Here is a 19,982-nt window from a genome sequence, read left to right on the forward strand (position 1 = left end):
TGCTTGTGCTTAATAATTTCTACTCATTGATTTCTTCTGTTTCTGAAAATTTTGCTATAGATGCTGAAACTCATTTTCCCACCAGGGTGCAGAATTTCAAAACTCCCCAGCACCCGAAATGGAGTCCTTACTCTGTGATTAAATCTGTACATCAATGCAAAACTTATGGCACCCAACACTTCCAAAGCAGAGGCGGGCATTTTTTCCTGAGTGTGCTATGATGGCCAAGAGGACAAATTGTGAGACCAGCCATTTTCAAAATATGGCTGTGCTGCAATAGGCAGTCTGCTTCAACAGAAGGCTCCTGAAAGTAGCATATCCTTTCATCAGGACAGCAGCTCTGATAGTAAATAGTTCTCCAAAAACATTTCCATGGAAATCAATAAAACCTGGAAATAAAGCAAACCTATTATATGTTTTGCCAAAGCTGTCTTTTTTATCATGAATCTCACGACACTTGACATTTCCTTGAAGCCCTAGCTCAAGAAGAAATAAAACAGTTTTCATTTTTCATTAAAAAATCTTTCTAGTTTTGTGGTCATGACGAAAGAATAATGAAAATACAAACAAAAGGTACTCTTACAGTCTCAAGAAATGAGAAACCAAATAAAAAGAATGCTATTCCATTATTAAAAAAAGAAGAAAAAGTAGGTAACTTAATTTTTAAAGTTATGTTGTGATTTTTGAGATCCGATTTATGACTTTGAAGTCCTTTCCTGGCAATGTTCCATTAGCTGTTGGAAGATCAACCATCTAGTCCTAACAACATTTATACCCCAGCTCTTATTCCTTCTTAAATGATTGGTCACTGCTTTGACTCCATCAAAATGCTATCTGTCATTGTCTGTCTATCACATGTTCCCACAAGTAACTTCTTGCACTAGCTAATCTCCATCCTTACGCATTAAAGTTACTTGGCATGGAAGTCCACAAAGCCAATACATCATTCCTTCTCATATGTCTCCTTAAAACTTAGCTGGGAGGGCACAAACACTGTCCAAGCTGCTGATACTCTGCCAGGTTTCCTTCAGGATACACTGAAACCCTGTATTCTGCTGTCTTCTGGCTCATCCTCTCCTATGTTACACTTGGGGTATGGATAAAAAAGTCGCAGTCAAGTTATTACAGCTTAAGTAGTTATCACTTGTTAACTGAGACACCAATGGTGTGCACACCCTTCCCATATGGAAGCTTCAATAAAACATTAGCTTAAGCTGATTTAGCTGACAGTCGAAAATGTACCATGAATTCTTGCAGTTGTCACCCATAACCTTCTGCAACAAACTTTAGGGCAGTGCTGACCTCTGCATTGCATGTGTAAAACTTGTTTACGCTCCTGACTAATATGTCCTCATGTATCTGTAATACCACAGTAACAACCAGTGTGTGCCCAGATCTCTCTGCACATGAGCACCCTTACTGAAAACTGGAGTACCACCTGCTTGAAGAATATGCAAAAATACTGAAGTATACAAGGCCATGGCCTTAAAACTAATGGGCTTTCTGACAGTGGTAGAACAGAAGTAGAATAAATTCAGAATGTCACAGGCCCTGTTGTGCATTGAAAGTTCATTCTAGCCCTCTGTGTTTTCCTGATGGGGCTTACTGTTGTTCAGACTGTAATTATTCACATGGTTTGTAGTATACTGTAGATACTCACTGCACCTTGTGTTAATATATTAGGAACGAGACACAAAAAAAGCCATCTCAATATTCATAGATGAACGCTGCAAGTGAATTGCTGACAGAATGTTTCCTGGGGTGGAAAAAATGGAGAAGTTTCTGTTTTATGGGTTGCCAGAGGGAATAGTTTCTAACGCACAACTCGTGCATTGAAGGAAAATGAACATAGTCCCAGAAACAACACCCTTAACTCAAGCTTTTCTGTTATTGAGTTACTGCTTTTGTTTTATATACAATGCAAAAAAATGCTGATTATTATGATTCGGCATTCTCTAAGACAGGCAGAAGCAGTAAATAGAGTAAGTAGGGAGATAGAGGAGGGACTTGTCACCACATCTAGAGCACAGCATTTCTGTGGGGTTCAGATAAGGGTAGGAATGATGTTCCTTTACCATGCACAGACAGTTAGACATTTCTTGTAACTGATAAGAGGCCCAATATCTGACCTTTCTCTTCTACCCTTTTTGTGGCCTTTCTTAGAATCTGTAGATGGTTTTTATCTTTTTGTAGTGATTTTACAACATCTGGAGACCATTAAAACACTTAAATGAATATAGTCCTGAGCTAAAATGCTCATGAAGAAATGATTAAAACTCTGCAACCATGGTACACACCAGCCTTATCTTGCCAGACATCACCCATTAGGCACACCTTTGGGGCAGGGTCACATCTGAATCAATAGCCCCACCGGATGTTATGGGGTTGCTTGAGACAAAGTCTTTCAGATAAGGCAGAAAACAAAGGTTCTCCGCTAGGTCTTATCATTAACAATCTCACTGAAATTTTCATGGGGTGTACTTGTGTTCGCTGTTGTTCCGATTAGCCCAGCTCCAACTGTGGCAACAATTCCCTTGCCTGAATTCATTGTTAAGTTCCATTAAACATAACACCTTTCTCATGGTAGTAGTCTGCTTGGTGGAAGGGAGGGCACTCCAGCAATTGCCCGGGCAGGCCAGGAGGAATTTTCACTGCACTTCATTGTTGAGCGGAAGTTGTGCTGCCTCCAGCCCCTTAGTACCAGAAGTACTACTTGAACATAAGGTGCTACAACACGCTAGAGAATTTGGCTCGTTACAGCGATGGGTTGCATAGCCCCAGTCAGGCATTTCTCCATCGGCCTGACATTCTCATGGGGTTTATGGGCAGTGACACGCATGCTCTACCTGCTCTTCTTCCAGTAGCTCCCTGGCACAAGTCCAGTCAAACACAGACCCCTTTCCTGGAGATGCAGACAGTAGCGGGGCGGGGGGGGGATACCTCAGGATGAGCACTTTCAGTCTAGCACGGGGACACCAGCTGAAGGCTGGTGCATGGATGATGCAAGGACCTGCCGAAAGTCAGCTCCCCCTCCACGTCAACAGCACAAGATCTAGGTGAAGCAGCAGGCACAGACCGGCACGATTTCCTGTCTCTGGTGTCCCATTCCTCGAGGACCTGGGGTCCGAGTCCCACAGGATGGCTATGAGATTTTCCCTGCAACCTGCGGCTCCCCCGGACCGCGCTGCGCACGTACATGCCTGTGTGCCTGCGTGTGTGCTGCAAATTTCCCCTCCCCTCGCCGACTTTCTTTTGAACTTGGCCCTTCCCGCAGCCAAGTTCAACCCAGCTCCCGCACCAGCGGAGCATCATCTCCCGTTGTCTCTTCCTCTCCCCCCGCCCCGGTCCCCTGGCTCCCTCTCCCTCCTTCTGTATCTTTCCTCCGAGGCCCCTCTCAGGCTGTAAGCCCTAACACCAACACCTGGTTTCTTTGTTCTGCTGCTGGGAAAATACCTCCGTTCCTGGCCTCCTGCGGAGCACTTGGAGAAAAGTGGCTTTTCCCTAGGCTTCAGCCACCCCATTGTTCTGCCTGGACCTTGCCTATTCACTGCCTAATAGTCCTTAACGACTGCCTCTTTCAACGGCAGAGCCGTAGGCGCCGCTCCCCTACTTCTTAGCACAGGAATCATGAGCCGTATGCAGACAAAGATAGTGATTAGACAGTTAGTTCATAAAGCTACAGTGAATTTCATAAGCGGTACGCAGGCAGATTCTCCCAAAGTGTCAAACTGATTACTTTATTTCACGCTTTTATTGTTTCATCTCGTTATTCAGTGGAGACTGACGTTTGAGTAACCATGCACAATTGGACATGACTGAATCATATGAATCCTTCTCTACAGTTACACATGATAGCGTGAGAGAGGACAGACTGAATCAGAAGGGGAAACCCTGAGCTGAGGTTCGTGAGTTGACCAAGGACATGGGTTATCTGGCTTCAGGTTCCCAGCTATGTGTGACCTTGGTCATTCAATATCTCCAGGCTTGACCTCACTAGGGAAAGTACCTGGCAAATGAGAAGGAAAATTTAAGAGAAAAGGAGAAAGGGGGGACCTCAGACCCAGTGGTGACATAAGGACATGGGTCAACAGAACACTGAAAGGTAGGAATTACAGACTTGAGAAATGATCAAAAAGAAAAGTGCATAGTTTACTTGCAATTGTTTTGCCTGACAGTTTGAAATTCATACAGCTGCTGTTTCTCCTTTATGAGGGATAAGATTTACCTGTGGCACCATCTGTCCAGGATTCAACTGGAATTTTCACCCAGCTCATCCAGAAATCACGAGGAATCACTCTGCCCATTGCTATGACTGAACTGAGGTCTTATTGCCAGCTCAGAGCAGCAAATGTGTTCCCGTGGATTAGACTTCCACAGCAAAAGCAACTCTGATGAGAAAATCTGTCATTTCCATGTGCTCAGGGCGACTGGGGACAACTGCAGATGCAGCCCCAGACATGCAGTGGCAGAGGCAATCTCCACTATATCAAATTAGCACAAGGAGCTGCAGCCTCATACCAAACCATGAAAATATATAGGATACAAGCTGCTGCTTTCCAAGGGATGTACTGAAGTGAAGCCTAGGCAAGGATTAGACTACCTGTCAGAGGTTTGGGTAAAGGGATGGATGATATCATTGCAGATTTTCCTATGCAGGAAAGATAGCCAAACATGGGGTCAATCCGCAGCTCTTGACCCCCATTAGCCTGGCGGACAAGCTCATGATAGGTCCTCTGCCAAGGCTTTCCGACATGTAAAGGCTGTGCAGAAGTTGGAGCTCCTGAGCAACCTGAATTCCCTGCTTTGGGAGGAAGCAAGCCACTGAGGCTGGTGCTGTCGGCTTGCAGTCAGAGCCCACTGCACACCCAGCCCAGACCCACCCTGCAATAGACCCGCTGCCACCTCTTTGCTGTCACCTACCTGCAGAAGTCCCAGCTCTTGCAGGTGTCCAGTGGCTCCTGGCTGTGAGTCTGTAGGCCAGAGTCTGGCCACTGCTGGAGTGGTCCTAGGCTGGAGAGAGAGAGAGAGAGAGAGAGAGAATCACATTTCTGGCCCATTTTTTCCTGTGGCATTGGGCAAACCTTCTGGCATCTCTGTGCCTCTATTCCCCCCTCTGTAAAATGGAGGTAGTGTCAGTACTTCCCCATCTGATGGGGAGAGGGGACATTCAGAAACCTATGGGGTTCTGTATGATGAAAGCCTGTGTCACCATGGCATGTAAGTACACAACACAAATACCCTTTCTTACGACAATTTTGTGTCAAGAAAAGTATTTTATTCCATGAATTTTATGGGGTTGTAGAAATAAAAAATGGCATCATTTACTAACTAGAATACAAAATTTAGCATACATTTCAGATCTAGTACATGCAGGGAAATAATTTTCTCTTGGAAAGGCTTATTTCTTTAGCATATCCATGCTAATATGGCTTTAGCATTTGTATTAAGGACACCTGAATACCCCAGCTGAGGCCAGGTCCCTATGGTGCTAGGAGCTGAACACACCCAGGGGTTAGAAATCACCTTAATTCCTTCTTTAGATGTTTTCAAACCAAATAAACAGAAGAAACATACATTCTCATTTTACAGTTGGGCAACTGAGGCACAATGAAATTAAATAATCACCACTGATATAAGTGCATACCAGTGTTTCTCAGTCCCGTACTTAAATGGTAAGTCTATTCTTTCTCCCACATCTTTTCTTTTGGAGGCTTTACATTTTGCTAATTAAATATAAGCAACAATGACTTCAGTCGTGATCAAAAAGAATGCATGTGTTTTCCTTGCAATAAAGGGACTCTCTGTTACTCATCAGCTGTAGGGCCCATCTATGTATTTTTCCCAGGCAATTGTCTTCCCAGTGTGTGGTTTCTCAGTTGTGTTTGTGTCCGTAAAACATATGTACATTGACTATGAACTGAAGCCATTGCTCTAGACTGGTCATAATAATATTTTTTTTCTCCTCCCCCCCCCCCCCCCCAAAAAAGCATCATGACCATTTATTTGTAGAACCTGGCAAATGAACTTCTGTTTTCAAAAAGAGGGAGTCTACACTACTGAACAGTGAGTTCCCCTCACTAAGCATCTTTGTGTGCTCCTGGGCAAGACCTTGGCAGATGGGAGATAGACGAGTACCTTCTCTGTAAAAATTTTGCAATAAGTGGGAACCTGTTGTAGACTGCTCCTAACAGCAGAGTGATTTTCTCGATAACAATATCTAAGTGCATATTTGTATGGAAACTAGGAACTCTGTCCAAGCCAACAGTGAGGAAAATACAGCTGGATACATTGCAGAGAGTCTCATTTCTAAGGATATTCTACAGACTCCAAGAAAAGCAAAGCATAAGTAGAAGGTCTTCCCAGTGCCCACCTCAGATCACTGGGGACGTGAGAGCGTGGCAAAAGCAGAGAAGCTACAGATAGGAACTAAAACTATCCAAAAGAAGAGATCCCCATTAACTTCCACGGTCATCTGATAAGGTCTCCAGGGAGCAGATGATCAGCAAAGATAACATTGTGAAAACGTACAGAATTTCCTTTCTGTGTTACATATTTAGCAACGTACCATAAGGACTGCAGAGGACAGCATTATTTCTTGATTATACAATATCATGTATCTATTCAAACATTTCTGTGGATGACAGAAGCATAATACATTATAAATCTATTTATTTTTCTGCCATTTCCAATATTTTTCTCCAGTCTCTTTCACCTCATTGGTTTCAACCTCCATGATACATGAACTTCACTTCAGCTTTCATTCAGAGATATTCACTAGAGCCAAAAAAGAGCAAGAGGAAAAGTTTGACTAGGGGACCAGAAAAAAAATTTCAGACCTTCATCTGAAACTTACTTTGCTGTAAAATGAAATCCTTCTGTTTTTTTTCAGAGAAGTGTTTCCCTACTCTTCAGCTTATCAAGAAGATACTTAACATTGCTTTGCTACAGGTCAACGTGGGCTTTTGCTAATAGAGGTGTAAGGGTGTGATACATAACCTGCTGCTGTTCAAATCCCAGGACACAGTCCAAAGACACATGTGGAAATTTGTGTCTTTCAGACAAACCCGTCTTCTCCTAAAGCTGCCTTTTCCCCTGGGGGGGCGGGAGGAAACCCTGAGCTGGTGACCAGAAAATGTAGGAAAAAAACCCAAAGCAATTCTTGACTGACCCAGCAGAGGAACAAATCTTCTGGCACTTTTCCAGCAGCACTGACATTGAGGTTATTACGAAAATCCAATCACATGCTTTACAATTAGAACTTGGGTTATCAAAATTACTGGCTTGTTTTTCACTACGACTGGGGTGAAAGGTGCAAAAAATGGAGAACTAATAGAGAACCGGTAAATACAATTGGCAAGCATATGGGGCAAGGCACAACAATTAAGAAATGACCATTGGGATTAGGTTCCTCAGCCCTATATTAGACCTCTGACAATGGAGTTGAAGCATGACTGACAGAGGATCATGACTGCACTGTTCAGAGCTTGGATCCTGTAAAGCCCCTTGCCAGAGCCCTGACACAGAAGTAATAAAATAAATCAGACAGAAAAATAGCATGTCTTTCACATTTGGGGCCACAGACCCTGCTCATCATTCTATGGCACACATGCAATGAAGGGAAAAGATATATTAAGGAAACTCAAATCTAGCCAACATTATAAAGCTCTAATTTTAGTGACAGACACTAGAAAGAGTTAAAACATCCCAGTAATTCCCTAATCTTGTGTGTCTACCTCCTAATTCCATCATCTGCTGCCATCCAGAGAATCTAAGGTTACATGACTTGATCATGTCTTCTTTGTCTATTGTAATTATGGAGTGAACCAGCAAGGTGCTGAGCATTCACGTGGTGTCAGCACAGGGTGGGACTGCTGTGTGCTTTCAGGGGTTGCTCCCTTAGACTGGGCCCTTGGAGGAATTCAAGAGTCGAATGCCAGTGACATGCAATCACTCCATCAGGCAATATAAAACAATGGGCAAATGGGTGCAAGGCTTGTGAACAATCTGAAGAGGAAAAGGAGGGTGCAGTCTCCCAAGTCTGTATTTAGTTTTGTTTATCTTCAGTGATTAATCCTGCTCTAATTTACAGCCCCTTAAGTATATCCAGGTCACAAAGCATTTGTGTGAGGAACAACATAGTATTCAAGATCCAAGTTTGGTTTTCATTCCTTTAAGCAACAGCTGACATAAACCCTTATTCCAGATTGTCTCCTAACATTCTGTGGAGGGACTGTGTATTCTGGGCACCAAACCAGCATCAACACTCCTGGGTGGGGGTGGCTGGTGAGAGGAGAAAGACAAGTGGAGGTATGAATATCTCGCCAAAACAAAACAGCAGAACTTTATGGTTTCTCCCCAGTCTTCTCATTCATTGGTCTTCCACAAGGGTGGAAATTCCACCAAGGAGGATTCTTTGAAATCTCACATTCTTGTAGATCTCTGTCCTGATTTGTTCTGAATACTGCAGAAAAGAATGCTTGCCCTGGTCTTGCAGAAATGAGTATTTATATCACACAGTAGACATATCCAAGGAATATGCCACTTAGGAAGTAAAGAAGTTACTGGCAGCAGTAAGTTGAGCTATTCACAAAACCTACCTGAGAAGAAATAATACCTTTCTTTGTGCAGAAGTACAAAAAGTATATGGTAACACAGCTGAGACATTCTTAAGTAAATAGCTATTAAAAATAAAGCTGTTAAAAGAATGCAATGGTTGGGCATTGAGGTTAATGCATTTGCCAGGGTTTCTACAGCAACACAGCGAATTAACTTTCAATCATGATGAAATAGTCTCCTATTTTAACTATGAAGAATTTAATTTGTATGTCTTCCACTCTCCAGCTTCTCCACTCTCCTTGACTCTTTTCAGGGGAGAAAAAGAGAATGAAGGAGGCACAACCATTCATTCAGCTTGACAATTTAGCTGCTAAAGTGCACGTGTACGGACTGACCACTTCACTGCGTTTGCAACACAGGTGTTATCTTCTGAAAGTGAATCAGTTGCTGCACAATGAGCTTGAGAGATGCTGAGCACTTCAAGAGTCCTGTTGGCTTAAAAGAGAACTCCAGTATCTTCAACACCCTTCCTCCACTCCAGGATCAGGATCTCTAAAGACTGGGTCAAAACAATACTTAGACATGCACATCACATTTAAAACTCTGGGCCTTTTTGCACCTTTTTAGGATATGGGAATTAAAATTATTTCTTGGCATATCAAGTACCTGTTGCAAATAAGCAGACCACATAAACGCACTTCAAATAAAGTGATTACCATGTTAGCATCATGTTTCTGAGATCTGCTGAGCTGATCCCCCAACTCTAACTGAATAGGCTTTTCTCAGGTTTTTGCAAAATTTACCCCAAGTCTGGCACACAGGCTAACAAGAATTATGGGTTTCTCACAAACCAATAAGCATAATGGTACATCTTCTATAATAGGAGCTTAGTCTGTCTCTCTTCCTTACTGCCACACACTGACACATCCAGTCCCTGACAAACCTGCCTCCACTCACACACTGTCCCACCAGAATAACTACAATTTGCTCTACATGCTTTCCACCAGGCAACACAACGGATATCCTCCTCTATCTGCCCTCATGCATTATGTAGAAGAGACATAAATGGTAGTATTAATGCTAGCTCAAAGTCACACACACATGCACACACACACTTTCAGATAAATTCCTCTCTCTATTACAATAAATAGCTCATAAAAAATTACATACCCTGAATGGATTCAGCAGCAAAATAGCAGATGTTGCATAGTTCGAGGGTTTTTTTCTTTTTAACTTATTAATATGCTGATCAGATTCTTGTAATCAGAAACAAGGGACATTAATCTCATAAAACATGTAAACTGTATTTTATCGGGGGGGGAGGGGGGGGATCTTGGCAAAGCTGTAGTTTCTTTCCTTTTTTTTCTTTATTTCAGGAGGTGAGAGCACATCTGCAGTTGGAGTTGAAAGTGACTGCAGGTCATCACCATAGGCCCAGAGCAGTAGAAAGAGATGAAAGAAAGGACAGAGAGCATTTCACCTTTTGGCCCATGGTTTAACTCTTGTCCTGATCTGCAGACTGACAGCAGTTCCTAGTCACAGTTTGTGTGAATAGAGTTGGTGGATACCTCTATGCCCATCTCAGAAGACTTGTGTTTACAAAAGGTAACCCTTGTAAACAGAGACAAACAAAAGGCCCAGGGATTTAGACCAGAACCTGTTAAAGAGAGTGGGACCCTCTTCAGTGACTACAAATAAGTATTGTATAATACTATTAGACAAGAAGAGGGGATGGCCTTCTCACTTACCTCCATGGACAATTTCTTCAGAAGACATATGCAAAAGTTTGGCAAGGAAAGAGGCAATAGCAGAAGTCATTAATTGGCATGCAGGAGATTCAGGTTTGAGCACCGATGGTTCAGAGACTGTGATATCAAATCTGAGGTATTTTAAATAGACCTGATGATAGGAAAGAGGTAGTTATTTGGTGCTTTCTGAAAATTGTAACTTCAGTATAGCAAACTGAACAAGATAGAAAACTTGAGGTACCTATGTATTTAGTCAATCACCAATCTAGTAGAAAAGAAAAAAAAACAAACCAGACCAAAAGGGAGAGCTGCATTTTTAAATTAAAATCCACAAATAGTTATATTTTATTGAACTAAGGACATTAAGTTCTTTAGATGTTTTAACAGTTTAATCAATATTCTTCTCCAGGTTCATTAAAAACAGGAGTGAATGTTTCAAAAATACATGTAGGGAGATAGCAATGCAAAAGATACATGAGTTTGATCAGTGAGGGTGTTTTCTAGTGGTGAAATACAATTAAAACTAATTGGGTCTTCCTGGGCTTGTCATACATATGTTCTGAGGGAACAGTACTCTGGTCATCTCCATTATAGTCAATCAAGAGATGCATTTACAATGATGATTATATCAGATCTCATTTAGATTGACCCAATAGGATTTGTCATCTAATCTTCCATGAATAGATCCAGTCACATGAAGTTAAATCTAGTGAGGCCAATCCAGTTATATGCACGAAAACAAAACAACATTTTCAGAGTCTTGGAGGCAACCAGGTAATTATGACATAACTGGCAAGCACTGAGTTGATGAAGCTAACAGTTAAAACTTTTGCTTTTATTTTTCCAAAATACAGGTTGTTTTTTTAGCTGCAGCTTTTTGTTTCCAGGACTAACCTGCCATAAATTACTTGCAAACTATGCATTAGATATCGAATGCATAGCTGATTCTCTAAAGACTGGATATAAATTTTAGCTCTGTAGGAAAATTCTGTTTTAACATCCCTGCATAAGATGAGAACTTTGAGAAAGATGCCCCAGGAGCCGTGAATTCTCTTTGAAACAAGGAGACTTTTTTGCTTGCTTTTTTGGTAGAGCATCATAGCACTGGCCTAAGCCCAAACCCACACTCAACATCCAAACAAATTTTGGAAATCTAGGATTTGTCATAAGCCAGATGAACACATGGGGTAAAATAATCATCCTGTACAAACCCTGTGTCCTGCCTCTTTCCCCAGGAATCTGGTAGCTGTCTGAGGCAAGATAAGGGATTATGTTTGCCTTTGGTATGATCTGCCATCCTTATGTTCTATTGTGTGGATACAAATTGTGACTTGGTATAGCTGAGAGAGGAGCTTAACAGAAGGTAGAACCAGTGTCCTCGAGGACAGTCAAAGATGTAGAGGTAGCCCTGGGCTGACTACAGGCAACAAGACACAACAGCTTCTGTAGTCAAATAACAGTCCAGGTAAAAGACTTAAACCTTCATCTGCTGTAGCAGAAGTGTAGCATTTTACCACTGAGTGCCCTACACTGCCCTGGTATTTTTCTTTGAATCAGAGCTGTAGCCATAGGAAGAGAGTAGCTAAAGCATTAAGCTGAAGTGAGAAATTTGAACTGGAAAGATTTTGTGTGTGTGTGCATTTTCATAGAAGCTGTTTTACATGTGATAACCTTGCCAGACAGGTCATTTATCCACAGTGGTCACTGAAATGAAAATCAGATGACACCTACCAGTTCTGTTTGCACATTTGCTATTACTGCTTTTATCTACACAATGCTGGTGGATCTTGTAGAATATAATGCCAACATTGACCTTAGAAAGAAAATGTTCTCAGTTCTTGAATCTCTAAACCTTTAGGAAAACTCTGGTAGATCAGCAAATAAAGGCACTCAGAGGACAGTAAGAGGGATTTAGCCTCAAACCTTGGGCTGCCACTTGCTACTCATACTGATGAGCTCCAGAGCTCCTGTATGAGATACAGTAACAGCTGAATCATTCCAGTTCAAGTATTTGCAGATATGCAAGAGCTAAGACTTCAAGATACACACAGATGCTGAAGCCTTGCTCAAAAAGATTGAGAGCAACTTATCAGTTCTTTCTGATAAGGCAGATCTTGTCAGTCCATTGACCCACCAACTAGTCTGACAGATGTTGCTGATGACCTATGGAAAACAAAGCAGTGGAGCATCATAAGATGACTGCAGGAATGATGATCTCAGGAGCAACCTTTTTGCACAGCCATTTCATGAATTGATGTCCAAACAGCAACTTTGAAAATGTTTTCAGGCAGCTAGAAAAAAAGGGGCTGATGAGGATGTCAGGTCCAAAAGACATGGGAAGCATCCTGGAAATACATTATTTGTGACCCAGACCAGAGAACTAGACACTAAACTCTATATTCTGGGTGCTAGCAACAATGGAATGATCACCATGAAAAAGAAGAAAGGCAACTAGAACTGGAGAAATATCACTGTGTGTATACCCTGCTGAAGCCATCTCCAGGCAACTGGTCTGCTTTATTAATGAAACGGGTTTGGTCCACAGCAGGAAAGTTGTTTACAAGGCATTTGTAGACCTTGTGAAATCTGAGGACCATTAGCATGAAATGAAGGTGCAGAAATTCACATAACTGAAGCAGTGCCAGGTTCCTTAAAGTTAAAAGGTGCTCAGATGGGCAACAGAGGAGACACAAGCATTAATTTCCAGGACAGAGCTCCAGGTGACACAGTCCAATAAAAGACAACAATTTCACATAGCCCTAGGAAGAAATCACATTTCTTCCTCCTTGAAGAACAGAACAAATAGCGGATTGCAAAGCTAAATTGTATTACAATGTTCTCTGTACACCATGTGTGAGCTGGTAACCTCCAAGCTCACTGAAGACCTCAAGGAAGAAATCAAACATTTAAATCATCTCTTCCATTCTGTACTTGAAATAAAGGATACTAATCAGTCATAATCTGTGCTGAACACCCAGCAGGCTTCAGCAAGCCGACATATTGCTGATTGTGTCAGAAAGATGGAACTCTTGAACCAGAGTTATAAGATTCACTGACTTTAATAATATGGCATAGCACACTCCCCTGGGCTTGATGCATGCAGTGTACCAACTAGCCTGCACGTCTTTTTGAAGTGGCACCCTATTAGTACTGTGGCAGGAGAGCAAAGGACTTTAAAACTTGCAGAATTATTTTTTTTAATCTGGACAAACACAGAAGCTTTTTCTCAGATCCTTCAGAAGCTGCAGAAGTTAACATGCCATCTGGATGTCCCTGACGCGTAACAGCAGATACCAGTGGCTGCTGTTATCAGCCTTCTGCACCAAAAAGGCAAAATCCAGACTCAGAACTCCAAGATTTTTTTCTTCCATGTAAAGACATTCCAGTCTTAAGCAAGTGCAGTCACACAGAGGTATTTTGAGATGTAAACCTAACCTGTTGGGTCAGAAGTTATGTGTGGACAACCAAGGCCAAAGTCAATTTGGAAATTCAGAGGAATGACTATATCAGCAGTGCCCAAAGTTGTCTCCAGGCTTATGAAATTGTGCTATGCCTGTGCCTATCACAGCACTGTGGATTTATGTGTCTGCTACAGATTCATAATTGCATCAAGCTGTAGCAGCTGTAGATCTATACAATCAGAAAGGCTGAGAAAGAGGTGGAGAGGAGCATGAGCCTGTTCCATGAAGATTTTGAGAAGGAAAATGATCTCAGTGTTTGAAAAATAGAGCTAGTGTGGGCATTATCTGATGGACATCACTACCAGAGGCATTAATATGGTCTCCCTTAACAGGCATTTCTAACCCACAGAACATCTCATCCTAAGATAGACATCTCAAGTAGGTCACTGGATTGTGCCATAGAAAGATTTATTCCTCTCCATTGCCTATAAAAAGCAACCTAGATGATTAGCTGAGATTTAGATATCTAGAATTAAGTGAGCTAAGATGCTTTCATTATAAGAAGATACGGTTATTTGCTTAGTTATTTAAACAAGGAATAAAAATCTTATGCTTGTGCTAAAAGAATCACTTTCTGACTAGTAAACAATTACAGTGTTATAACGCAGAAAGAGAGTTTCCTTAGACAGAAGGTTGACATGAAGAACACAGTTCCCTCAACACAGCTTTCATTCGTTGAAGGATATGTCTGAATGAAGTCTGCAGGCATAAGTAACTCTAAAAGCATTGTTAGAACTTACTGCATAAGTCATACCAAAGCTGAAATTTTAGTCTCATTGACTTTGCATGATTAAAGTACCTAGAGTCAGAAAAATTATGCTGTACTATAACTATTGTAATTTCAGACCTCTGGCTGTTGTGATGTGGTGCATCTCCATTGACTCCAGCATACCTCTGATAAATTACCCCACAACGAATGTGCCAATTTCCAAAAAACTGGGAGACTCAGCTTATTATCCACCTTGCTTTGCATCAGGAGTGAGTGCAGCTACAATGGTCTAACAGAGTGGTCTTCCATAGAAACTCCTGTGCAGTCCTGACAGCAACAGACACTTTCAGCTGGCCAAATACTCCAGTAGCTCCATTTGCAAATATTCACTCATTTCTGTAATTATTATGTGATTTTAAAAAAACTTTTATTGGAGTGGGTATTTTGTTTGCAGTATTGTCTAACGAACAGTAGAGGATGCACAAAGTATACAGGGATTGAAGAGTACAAGGTGTCTTGTACTGTACAGGCCCCAACTTTGTGCAAATCCAGTGTTTCCAACACCTTGCACACAGGAAGCACAGAGAAATCATGATTGCTGCTCCAGTTCAGACACCTCCGGTGGGATGGACAGAAGCCAGACACACAGCAGTCCCCTGCCATGACCATTTGAATACCTTATATCATTTCCTCAGTTTTACTATGCTCCTTACCATCCATACAAATACCTGAACACGGGCAAGTTTTCCTTTAACACAAAAATCTATATCTATCTCATGCAAAAATTAACACACCCTGTTCTCTCTTAATTTCTATCAGTATTTGAAGTAGGCACTAAGATGAATCATATTAGTCAGTCATTATTTGTCATTTTCCTGGTTGCTGACTAAAATATTTAAGTCAGGGCTTTCACCAGGAGAAAAAACATAAGCGGCTGAAACATCAGTATTATTTTGTTCAACCTCATGCTATTGAGTTTGCAAAGAATCTGTCCAAAGTGACAATGTAGTGAACCTGAAAACAAGAGATAGAAAGAATGTCCAGCATTACTAAAAATTATGGGTTAAATAATTCGGCAGGAAAAAAAAAACTTACCTAATCGGAACTCTGGCCGCTCCCAGGTAAGCATCTGTTTTAAAGGGCAATTAATTTGTTTCCTTTGTTTGCTAGCAACAAAGAGTCTAGCAAGGGTGTCCAAGAAGAAGGTAGTATCAAGAATTAGCAAGGGGAAAGCTGCAGCTTGTTGCTTATTCAAAATTTGATCATGAACAACTTACAACTTGAAGATCAGAAAACAATTTTTTTTTACTTCAAATGTTATTTCTACCTTAGCATATGGATGTGAAATCTGGAATTCCATCAGAGGTATAGGCAGATGTCTAAACGCCTTCAAAAGCAAATGACTAGAAAAATACTAGATATTAAACAGAATGAATTTATAAAGAGTGCTGACATCCCTCAGGCAATGAGTCTTTAACTCTAAAATTATCAAGTAAGAAAATAGAAGTATCTGGAGTATGAGTTAATAATTAAATCAGAGCATCTGCCATTGCAAGTGTGTTATGAAATTCTGTGAAAAAGCATGTAGAAAGGGTTTTAACTGGTAAAACTGTCAGAACTTCACAGCACAGAGGCTTTGGAAATTCCATCCCATCACTGAAAACAATGACTGAACGATCTTTACAATACAACTGGTGTTTCTTACGGCACACAAGATTCAGATTCAAATTGTAGAACAAAATAACAGAACCTCCTGAATTAATAGACCAAGCATGTAACCACATACAGCAGATATACTGAGAGAAAATTCTCTTAGAAATTTGTTCTTACAAGCTTGCTGGCAAACTTGAGGGTAAAATATGTTCTCAGAAACATTGATCAGCTCACAAGTCAGTTGTGAATAGAAAAGCAGCAAGTCCTTTTTTTTGCAATGAATAATTTTTCTATTTCTAATGTAGGTCAATGCCTACTTTTTCACTAACTATACTCTTTGTCTTTTAATTGAATAATGGACATTGGATTTTAATGTCTTTTCTCTTTTCCTTCAAACAAAACAACCAGTGAGACCAAAATGGTAATATATAGGAGAGAAAAAAAAAATAGCTTATTGTTCTGATATGGAATGGTAATTAACATAAAATATAAATTATATTTCTTCTAAATGCATCACAGAAGTTTATATTTTGCTTTTTGAACAGATACTTCTGCATCATTGGTTGTTCTGAAAAAGCTAAAATAATCTAACCTTTTCCCTCCCTTCCTAATGAGGAGTGTAAACACTTCTTTTTTTTAATTAAATGTTGAAAATATATGAGATCACTGAGATTTATATAGGCAGATTTGGCAGCCTTTTCTTATTTTCTTGGACTGTGAGGGATATTTTTATGTATGCCTCTGTCAGAATAAGTACGTAAACCATTTTTTATTTTAGTAAGTCTTTTTTATTAGACATGGATCAGACACTGATAATGTCAGTGGACCTATTCTCTGGCCACTCAAAGTTGTGTAAATTAGGAATAGTTTCACTGAAGTCAGCAGAGTCACAGTGATGTAAAAACAGGAAGAGGAGAATAGGGTCCAGGGTGTTTGAAACAACTGAAGCACGTGAGTAAAATCACTCCTGTCAGTCAACAATTGCAGATTGGCCCTGTGAGTTAGGTTGGAATTGCATTTTCCTTCTGCAGCCTTGTATTGGTTTTTCATTGCTAATAATTACACCCACTTAATTTGTTCCTTTATAAATGTATTTTGTCACTGCCAGTTGTCAATGGGCCTGCACCACAAAATTCAGATCCAGACCCAAATTCAACTCAAGTTCCATTCTGCCCTGAATGAGACTTCTGGCTTGGTCTATTGTATAATTGAGAGTAAACCACAGCATGTGGATTTGGACGCAGGTCCAGCCTCAACTCCCCTGGAGTCTGGGATTCTTCTAAACCAGGGTTTTCGTTCCAGACTCCTTGTAATTTGTGCTATTTAATATCTACTAATCTTTTCTTTTTATTTCTTTGTGTCTCATTTCAGACTTCAGAAACATATTTGGAAAAAAAACCCAGAGGGAGTCAAACAAATCTTTGCATATTTATTCCAACATCAGCAAACATTTGTAGGAAGATGACAGATAAAAAAAGTGGGTGGGAAACAGCTGCCGAGTAACATTAAAATACACAGGGCCAAACAATAAAACTGTTACAAAGAGCGAGTTTCCATCCTTAGGATGGCAAATTGCATACTGAAACTATCCAGGACAATGTGGGATGGTGCCAGGGCTGCTCGCAGCCTCTCCAACGTGCCCAAGCACTGGGGAGACGTGAAGACACCAGGCACCTGCAGCAGGGGCTTGGAAGGAGAAGCAGTCCCACTGCTTGAAGGCTGCAGCCACGGTCACGCCTGCCTGACAAAGACAGGATGGGAGCTGGTCACAAAGGATTCCCCGCTGTCTGCCCACAAGCAGGTCTTTGTGCTCTTTGTGAGGTGCACTGCTTTTGGCCTCCCCGTGCCTGTCCTCTCCGCGGATGTCTCCCACTGGAAGCAGCTCTCCTCCAGCAGCGCTTGCGCACCCCAGGAACCGCAATCCAGGGAGCTGGTGGCAAACTGGAGGTGAATCAGGGAAGAACCGTGAGAACAATTAAAGCATCAGGAAATGCGCCTGATTGATAGCTTAAATAAATCAAGTCTTTTTCTCTGAAAAACACATTAAGGGGATGAATTAATTAGATTACAGCCACCTATGAGGAATAAAAATTTGATAATCGAGGAGGTTTTGGTCTGGAGACAAAGACGCATCAAGGTTTAACATCTACTGAAGTTGAAAGTAAAACAATTTAGAGTAGAAAAAAGGCAGGACAATTAACTGCTAGACAAACACACCAAATCTGGATTTAAAGATTTGCACTGAATTTCCCCCACAAAATGGATTTTTTTCCCTAGAAGATAGGCTGCAGCTTAAGCAGGAATTAATTTTAGGAGGTTCAACTGCATGCATTGCAAAAGGAATCAGAATAAAAGATCAAAACAGGCCCTCCTAGCTTTGTAAATAAGGACTCCAATAATAAGCAGCTAAGTTCACATTCCAGGCTCCTGAGGACACATTGCAGGCAGCAACGTGACATGACTTTCCAAAGGCTGCATGACAAATCTATGCCCAGACCTGAAAAGAGACCCCAGGATGCCTGACAGGAATGCACTTTGTCCCTGCTGTGTTTCCATCCCTCCCTTTTCTTCTTTAATGCTCTCATCCCCTTCCTGTCCTGTTTCTTCATGCTTTCCTCTGTGTTTGCCACGAGGTCCTTTCCCTACCCAGTCTTTTCTCTAGCCCTCCTCCCCTCTCTCCCTTTTTCTGTGGAGCCTCTTGAACACTGAACTGATGTCTTCTGCAGTAGAATTAGGCTGGTGCATGTCCTAGCATGAATACAGTGCTGTTGACCACATTTTGCAGGAAACACCCATGGAAAGGGTCACCTGGAAAGGGTCACCAAAGATCAGGTGAAGGAGGCACAAGAAAAAGGAAGCCTACTCCTGGCCTGAAGGTCAGAAACTGGGACCAAATGGCTATGACAAAAAGCCTGAGGGCTGCAGTCCTTCCCCACCAGCAGCTGTCCCCGAGAGCAACACTCAGCCAGCAGCAGCACCAGTAACAGCAGCGTAGAGCTGCTGCTCCAGATGAGTGACACAGGGAACTACGCCTGCCATGAAAAAGGATTTAAAACCTTCTTGGCCATCTACCTAGCTGCCACGGAGCATTCTGCAGGACCACATGAGAAGTCATCCACCACTGACACCAACTCAACCATGTTACTGTAATCCTACAACAGGGAGCTGCTTGTCTGAGCATATGGAAATGAGGATGAACTCAGGAGCAGCTTCAGCATTGGCCCTCATCATTTTCCCAGTTTCTTCTTATCATAATATTCTGCAGTATGTTTCTAAAATCTCAGCCTTGTCTATTGCTTTAAACAGTCATTTTTCCTCTATTTCCAAACCCTTAGATCAGTTCTGTTCAAAAGAAGAACGTATTAATAGCAACCTCTATATTCCCTCTGGGATGCTCTCAAGCCTTACTGTGTTTTTAATCTTTGCAGAGCCCAAAAAACCAACCACATCAGGTGATGTGAATACCAGGGGTTTTTTATTTCTTTATGGACATGACTAGTTAGGAGTTCTGCAAAGATTAAAAACCCCATTCAATAAAACTATAGATTTGAAAAAGGCGCATCATGATATGATTAACAGGGGATTCAAAAGAGAAGATAAAAAGAATATTCCTGACATCCATAAAGCCGTAAAAATCTACAGAATAAGTGGAGCAGCATTGACCTGCTCTCTAACAACAGCAAGAGATAAAACAACCTCATCAAAACTTGGAAGGCATCAGAAGCAGAAAGATTAGGCTGAGATTTCTGGATTTCCAGATTGCAAAGAGAACGAGTCTGCTTAGCTGGTCTGAAACCACAGAACAAGTAAAACTGTTAAAATGGAAACCAGAACAATTTGGTTTGTATATGGGCT

This window comes from Buteo buteo, chromosome Z (genome assembly GCF_964188355.1).
Source record: "Buteo buteo chromosome Z, bButBut1.hap1.1, whole genome shotgun sequence".
Taxonomy (NCBI): Eukaryota; Metazoa; Chordata; class Aves; order Accipitriformes; family Accipitridae; genus Buteo; species Buteo buteo.